We start from the raw sequence: 8,920 nt of genomic DNA on the forward strand, positions 1-8,920 counted from the left end.
TTGGTTTTTGGAGGGGAAACTGGGAATGGAGAAATTTACATGTAAATAAAGAAAATATCTTAAAAAAATGTGGTACATATATACTCTAAAAACAATTCAGGTATGAATCATAAAATCATGAATTTAGAAGGTAAATAAAAGGAACTTGAAAAGATTATCTTAACTGAGGTCACCCAGATGCAGACATTCAATTCATGAATGTTTTCACTCATCAGAGGCTTCTAGCTCCAAAATCTTCAGACATGAGTATATATTTTGGAGTAACTACAGAAAGCAGAAGTAAGCTGAGATCATTACTAGGTAGACAGGTTGGGAAGAAATACTGAAGTAAATAGCAGAATATAGGAGTCTTGATGAGGAAATGGGAAAAGATGTGACTCTTTAGGGATGGGGAATGGAGATAAACACAGAAAAGGGATGGAAAAATGTAAAACAATGGTAGGATGTTTGAAAATTTGATGAGGAATAATGCTATTTGCTGTTTATCTAAAAATTACCTTTCATGCATTCATGTTAGAGTATAAATATGTAAAGATTAAATGAAATGTTTCCATCTGCACTGACATTGCCACCTCCAAGACCCAAAGACCACCTAACAAAACTCCCTATGCCAGGCATGAAAAAAACCAGCTGTCTTCTTGAGTTAGCAGAGTTGTCAACGGGACTCCTAAAACATTATGGTGTTGCAACCGTACTTATTGCCCCACTAAAGACCTAGGTTGAGATGCCCTGAGCTGGAAATGACCTGATTGCTTCTTCCCCTAATATCTAGCTTTTCTGGTACCAGAAGGTGTCATGAAAGCCTCCAAATGATAAAAGCAAGAAATAATCATACATTGCAATCTATGATCCCTACTAATCATAGCAATGACCAGTATGGCATGGTAACCTGTGAGCCTTCTTTCTCTGCTGCTGGGGCCTTGAACTGCAAAGTACATGAGTTAGTTAAAAGGAGGCAATGCATAAGTAAGATATTTTATTATAGGAAAGAGAAAATAGGCCAGTCATGTATAGAGAAAGCAAGGAGAGGAAGGAGAGAAGAGAAGGAGAGAGAGAAAGGAGAGGAAGAAAGCAAGAGAGCAAGAGAGAGAGAACATAGAATGAGAGAGGAAGAAAGGGGGCAAGAGAGCAAGAAGGCAAGAGAGAGAACAAAGAGCAAGAGAGAGAGGAAGAAGGCAAGAAAGAACAAAGAGCAGGTGAGAAAGGAAGAGGGCAAGAGAGAGGGGAGGGGGCGAAACACCCCTTATATTGTATGAGGCATAGCTATCTGTCTGTGGGATGGGCCATGCCTGGCTGTGGTCAGATGACTGGTGGTAGGGTCCAGCTAGAATGCTGGGAGCTTGGGGCATTGTCTACTTGACAGAGTACACATCTTCTGCGGGGGCAGCTGTGAGAGGTTGTGACTGAAACAGGAGCTAAGAACTCAGGAGTTATGGTCGAACACCTTCTGTCCCTTGCAGGCAGAGATATTGCCAACTGGATCACCAGAGTTCAGGCCTATTATTTGACTAGGCCTAAGTTGCCTTAACAAACCACTGCTCTACAGTAACCCTAATGGTATGGTATTAGGATATAAGATCCAGTCAAAAACAGGAAACTTATGCCTGGTACTGGAAACCTCAAGAACTACTCAGAGCTAGTAAAGTCATTTATCTTGGAGGAGAACTGACAACCACCACTTTGGAAAACCAGCCTAATCTCTACATTCCAAATATTTGTTCTTATATCCAAAGGTAAATGTAGTCAACACACATCATAAAGAAAACTCCTCTTTGCAGGAAACAGAGATCATTAGAAAAAACCACACCCAGTCAAAACGCAGAACTGTGGAGTCCAGTCCAAAAGGATAGATACATACACCAAACTGCCTAACACCTAAATCTCAGGGAACAATGTGGAAGAGGAGGACAGATTATAGGAGGCAGAGGATTAGAGAGTTTGTTCTGAGATTGTATCTCCTAGTAACATGAGAAGCTATACCCATAAAGATTCAAGTTTCACCCATATGACTATTGAAATGTGAGTTGAATAAGGACTACCATAGACATGACAAAGTGGCCAGGGGAAAGCCCAGGAGGCCTCAATTCCACACAGGAAAGCCCTAGAAATTAAGGAATGCAGACCATGGAAGAAACAGTCTTCCACAGGAATAAGCATACCAATTAGTTATCCAATAACAAATGTTCAAATACATAGACTGACCAGGTTACATATAAATGGAACCTCTAAACTCCCTGGGGCCTCCATGGAAGAAACAGTCTTCCACAGGAAGCAGTGGGTCCACAGTGAAAACAGTTACATATATGTACATATATATGTGTGTGTGTATATATGTGGATGTGTGTATCCAGAAACTCATATTTTCATGTATATAACAATTTATAAAAAATAAAAAGCTATGGATTTGAAAGAAAGCAAGGAATGGTGTGTGAGAAGCTTTGGGTGGTGGAAAGGGAATGGAGAAATTATGTAATAATATTGTAATCTCAAATATAAAAATACAAAACAGTACAAAATGAAAGAAAGGCACATAAAATGTGTGAAATGATGTCTACAGGATAATTCAAACAAAAATCCAGATGCTAATAATATGTACTTAATGAAATTTAAAATTCTAATCCTATTAGGTAATGACAAGAATTTGGAGATACTGCATATGCTAAAAGAACTAAATAATTATAAAAACACCAAGATTTATTAGAAGATTAAGTCTAAAATAAAACACAGAACATGAGCTGTCATTTTAATAGTTATAGAATTAGTGAAAATGAGGCAAGCTGGATCCTAAATGTTGGTTACCATGGGTATGGTCACGCAGGGCTTCTTTAGGGTTTAGTGACCAAGTGGGTGGTCCTGTTTAGCTAGGGAGTAATAGCTATTCTGTCAGGATGCTGCATGTGTCCACTGAGTTGAAAGCAAGGCCATGCTGCTAAGAAGTTAATTTTAACCATAGTTCATTTAACGTTGTGAGTATATTTGTTCACTTCTATGTATGACAAAAGAAAAATTTCAAGCTTTTCTGTATGTTTCTTAAGCAGCCACTAAAGAATTCTCAGTTTTATCCCCTTTCATGGCCTTTGCCTTGAACTCAGCATATCTACTATTATGAACAATGCTTGCTGTGTGGGTAGAACCTTGAGACTTTGCTTGTCATTTAGAATAAGAGGGTGTATTGTGCTAACAACAACAACAACAAAAATGTTGAACTTATCTGGCTTTCTAAAAAGTCTCTTAAAATTGTGGTATGTGTGTGTGTATGTGTGTGTGCCTATGTGTGTGTACATGAATACATGCCTATGTGTGAGTATGTATGTGCAAATATATGACTGTGTGTGAGTATGCAAGCATCCATGAACGTGTGTGTGTGTGTGTGTGTGTGTGTGTGTGTGTGTGTGTGTATGTGTGTGTGTGTGTGTATGTTTATGCAGACGAGTTCAGGTTTTCTCAGAGGTCAGAAAGCCTGTTGCATCCTCTGGATCTGTTAGAAGATGATGGGTGTGGATATAGGAATCAAACACATGCCATCTGGAAGAGCTTCTGAACCTTGGAAACATCTCTTCAGGTCCTCTGAAATTACTCTTAAAAAAAAAAAACTAAAAAAAAACTTTACTGATAATAACTGATCTCTTTGGTCATTGATCTGCCATTTTATTTGTAGGAATTCTTAATCACATTATTTCTGTTTTCATTCAAATGTCCATATGTTTCTTTACAGAAACAACAAAAATCTTCCAAGGGCCTTGAAGAAGATGGCTTGAAAACATGGAAAGTCATTTTGAGGTAGAACTGCTCACAACCATAAACCCAAAACATTTTTTATGTTGAATTGAAACTTAACATATTGCTAATGGGAATACAAAATGATTTGTTAACCACATGGGCTTTTAGTTTTTCGTGAAAACATTAAGGGAAACAGAACAGTTGGAGACATTGCATTTAAAAAGCAGTATTTACAGCCAGTCACTCTGGCAACACTTTCAGTCCCCCAAGTTCTGGTTTCTGGAGACAGTCAGTTGGAGTAGTTTTAAAGAAGTGTGTGTGTGTGTGTGTGTGTGTGTGTGTGTGTGCGTGTGTGTGTTGTATATAAAGTTGTGATTGAGGAAATGTACTGATATGTACATAAGAGTGAATCCACATGAGCATGCTGTCTATGTGTGTGTGTGTCTCTCTCTGTCTCTGTCTCTGTCTCTCTCCCCCCCCCCCATTGTTTTTTTTAAAGATATAGATTCTCTCACTGAATCTAAAGCTTTCCAATGCAACTATAATGGCTAGTCAATGAGATCCTCAAATCCCAGTATGTTACCTCCCTCCACTACACTCAGATTAGAGACATCTGATGCTGGTGCTGGCTTGTATGTGGGGCTGGGAATCTAAACTCAAGTTCTTTTAGGCTTGTGTGTCAAGGAACTTAGCAACTGAGTCTAACATATATTTTAAAATTAATATCTCTAGCCTAGCCTAGAAACTATATCCTTACTGTTTATAATATAATGAAGACCTAGAAAGTAGAAAACAATTGAAATGTAAATAAAGAAAATATCCAAGAAAAAAAAAAGTATTATCCAATCATTTTCTGCTACTACAAATGAGAGCTCATTTTAACCAGCCTCTCCATCCTCCATCAGTAGTAACCAGGTACCTGATAATGGTTTATAGCAAAGCTACATACCATTATACATACATACAATATTTATTATCTATTTATTGCATGCATTTAATATCTATTTATTGCATGCATTTGTTTTGACAGAAATTACTAATGAATTATATTTTCTCCCTCTTAAAATGTTTTCTTTTAAATGGTAGCCCTATAAAAATAAGAGTCTTCATTACATCAGCTATTCCATCAGTTACATGGATATTTCACTGCCACTTTTGCTAGGTCTTGACTGGGGTTTCTTCTAGCCTGCCTGTGAGGCTATTACTCTTGTTCCATGCTTTTCTTCCCTGGGTTGTGACCCTGTTTCACTTTTTGCTCTTTAAATTCAGTGGAGCCAGGATTTTGATTTAGGGATTATTTTCTGACTAAAGAAATCTTCCCTGACAGCATTAGATGCTTTGCCTCTTGTACTGTCAACTTTTTCATACAACTTTGAGACTGGGTGCTCATTCTGAGACTGAAGACCCTTTCATTGTCAGAATGCCCCCGAAATGTGTCCAAGATTCATCCACTGCCTCCCTGCCTGATTGCTTTCAATATCTTGTTTCCCTATAGATTGGCTAAAAACAAAACTAAAAATGACACGTTTATATTGTTTCTAGGGACAAGCATCGGGCTGCTTGTGACATAAGTAGGGAGAAGAGTAGGGAAGGGGAAAGTCAGCTGTGGAAATTCTAACTCATACCCTTGATTCACGGAACTTTATACTTGTCAGCTCTATTTCTCCCATATGCTAGGAAGTACTTAAGCACCTCTGAGCCCCCAGTTCTTTTTCCAGCATTGGATAAGTTGACTATGTTCCAAACAATGCATCCCCGTGTATTTTCACGAGGCCACAGAGGGTTCCTTCATCTGATTTTACCTGCTAACATTTTTAGGCAGGTTTTTCTTCCATAAGACTCTGTACTCTCTTGTCGCTGATGTGCCCCTTCATTATCTGTGTTGTTGACATATTCCTTGTCACACCCCAAAGCTTTCTTCCAGTGGAGATTTCTTATGAGCATGAAATGAAAATTTGCTGGCTATGCAATCTTATATGGCAATCTATAATGTTTTATTATATGGCAAAATAAGTCACCCCCAAATACTTTTCCTTTCTAATTTGTCTTGGTTATTATTTTTTCCATTATATTCAACCACATGGAGTTTAGAATCATTTTGTCATGTTCAAAGAAAAAAAATCCAATTGGAATTTTAATTGGAAATGCATTAAATTGATTAACTTGGCAATGATTGCTTTTTATTTTTAATTAAATTTTCAAGCACCACTTTTTTTAACTTTGCTAATTATAAATTTCTAAATTTATTGCATTTTTGTCAGAACCTGGCTTCTGAAATTTCTGTTTCTAAGCAGTATAAGAGATAAAGGCGCTGTACTTAGCATCACCTTGGCCAGAGCTTCTCTGTGTTCAGGGTCCTGGACCATACATATCAGCATTACCTGGCAACTGCTATAAATGCAAGCTATCTCTCCCTAACACTCCATTCCTGAATTAGAGACTCTGGGTGTGAAGTCTGCAAGCCCACCATAGGAGCCTGTTTGATAACCAAAGAAATTATCTGTAACCATCCATGCAACCCTAGGAAAAGCATAATTGAAGTCAGTGTGCTGTCATATGTAAAATGGATAATAGCACAATCTCAATAAAAGTGTAGCTAGGAGAAAAAAAACTGATATACATGAAGTCCTTAATGAATTTACTGGCACACTCTGAATACTGAGTGCTTACTGGTGATGTGATAACCCACATTGTCATTTTGTGGTTCTGTCCAATACAAATCATGGCGTTATGATCTTTAGTCATCGTTGGTTTTTACAAGGTTCAATGTTTGTTTGAAAGCTGGCACATCTCCCTTTCTTTGTGCCTGATATATGAGTACATTTTACTGAAACAGATGTTATGATTTTTAGATCTTCTTTGTATTATTTTGCCCTTTGGATATATAAAAGATTTTGCATATTGTTAAGTTCTCCCAAGACACCTGCATTTCTGTAAAATATTTCTTGCAATTTGGAAATTTGGTTGATATGTGTCAAAACCCTACTTTAATGCATATGAATTCCCCTCTGGTGTATCTTCAAAGTGAATTGCATTTTACAATGAAATAATCTCTTGATTTTGAGGTCGAACTGATTAATCTCATCCTTCCTTTCACTTTGTTTCCATTTACTAAATATGCCCGTGCTCATCTTTTTAAGTTCAAATAGTTTCTTGCTTTTTAACATCAATGCATCTTTTTTAAGTATTATAATATAAAATGCATACATTATCTATTTACACATAAAAGTTGTCTTACATATTTGATCTAAGTCAATTGTATTTAAATGTATTGGTAGTTTGTCTAGGTTGTTTGTCTGTGTACTCTTCTATTTATTAGTTCTTAAACTTTGGTGTAAGTATTATACATTGCTTCTTAGCCCTGAAAGAAAGCCAATAAAATAGCACTATATGGACTGAGTAGGTTATATTTTTTAAAAAAAGAACAATCATATACACATACATATACATGCATCAACAATTAGTGAAGAAAGAGCATGAATTTGAAGGAGAATAAAAATGGGTATATGAAAGGGTTTGGAGGCAGGAAAGGGAAAATGAGAGATGTAGCAACAGTAGAACTACAAAAATGAAATAATAAAAATTTTCATGTATTTTGGAATGTTTGAGCATAAATTGTTGGAGGAACTTAACTAAGCATGCTCAGCCACAATGTTGGCACATATACCACTGATACTTCCTCCCTGAGCCAACCAATAATCTGCCAGTCTGGATAGAGACCACTGATATTGGATCAGGCAATGGAACATGGCAATGAAACAGTGCCACATCTGGCTACTTGAGAGCCAATGGGATGCTGGGAAGGGGGTATAAAGTTTTCACAGTTCCTGCAATAAAGATGTCTGTTTTTGTCACTGGCCTAACTACTGGAATCTGTGTCCTTGACTCTGTGGCTTATTATTCCCACCTCCAAAGGTCTTGGTCAGGGTTGCAAGCAATACTAAGTAATAGTGAGTTTTATGTTTTATGAAATTATTATTTAATACATCTTATTCTATGGTACATCATTAAACAAGAAAAGGCATTAGTTATTCACCCTTGAAAGTTATTAACTGTTCTCATTCAGTCTTTTTTCAATAAAGAAAAAGACTTTTACACTGGTATACACAAATTGTATTCTCATCAAAATTATCATGTTGAAGCTCTAACTTCTCTTACAGCATTCTTGGTAGATAAGGCTTTTAGGAGGTAGTTAAGGTCAAATTAGGTCATGAGGTTCCCAATCTAGAAGGACTACAGGTTATTATACACATTCAAGTATAAACATAGGAAGAGGGGTCAGTCTAAAACAGGAAGAGATACCCCTCTACATCCACTCATTCAGACTGTTAATTTCAGATTTCCACCTCAAAGAATGAAAGAAATTCATTCTATCATTTGAGTCTCTTGGTCAGGTTTTTGTAAAAGTACTCAAATTAATCATACTTATTAAAAATCTTTTTGATGTTGTTCATCCTATTACCACTCAAGTTAGTGATATCAGGGACCTCTTTTGTTCCTAATTCTAATAATTGTAATTTCACTTTAAATGGCTTCCTTTTTTTTTTTTAATTTTCCTTCTTATTTAAACATTCTTGGTTTTTCCTTTCTTCCCTTTAAATTCCCTTGATAGTCATATTTCTAAATAGTGTTTACTCTCCCCAGAGAGGTGAAATGCTTGATTAACACAGGGCATTTACAAATGAAAGAAAACCTAGTCATGTGTGAATTTTTGGGTTCTCAAAAATCACAATAGTATGAATGCACACTTGTAACCCTGTCTTTAGCACTTTACTTTAGAAATGATAAACTTAAAGGCAACAAAAATTGTATCTTTGAATGTTGATCATTTTACATTTACTACTATTCTTTCATTTTATTACTAATACTTGATGTGCTAGATGTTGATTTAAACATATTATTTTTCACGAACTTTGTTTATTAGCTTTAGACTAATCAATGTATTTGGCTTTTTTCTGTGTTGAGGGATGTCTTGCCTCTCAGTTTGTCTTTCATATTTTTATGCTGTGTTCAGTGTTCTTTACTCTTTTAAGCCTTTTTGGCATGCATGTCTTGTGGATTCTCTCTCTAAGACATGGTCTTTTTCTTATCTAATCCTGCCATCTTTGGCAGTTTCTCAAGCATCCACCTTCACATGTTGACTATTCAAGGTCAATTATTTTTTCCCACATTCCACCGTGCTTTTTTTTTTTTTTTTTTT

General features: G+C 36.4%; 1 long non-coding RNA gene across 2 annotated transcripts in view; it reads left to right on the forward strand.

Moving 5' to 3' along the window:
* LOC116087565 overlaps positions 1-8,920 on the forward strand; it is a 77,485-nt gene that overhangs the window by 66,560 nt on the left and 2,005 nt on the right. For both annotated transcript variants that reach the window (XR_004117480.1, XR_004117481.1), the window contains exon 7: positions 3,716-3,780. This is a non-coding gene — a long non-coding RNA (uncharacterized LOC116087565). The remainder of the gene's footprint in view (positions 1-3,715; positions 3,781-8,920) is intronic.

This window comes from Mastomys coucha, unplaced genomic scaffold (genome assembly GCF_008632895.1).
Source record: "Mastomys coucha isolate ucsf_1 unplaced genomic scaffold, UCSF_Mcou_1 pScaffold13, whole genome shotgun sequence".
NCBI classification, from domain to species: domain Eukaryota; kingdom Metazoa; phylum Chordata; class Mammalia; order Rodentia; family Muridae; genus Mastomys; species Mastomys coucha.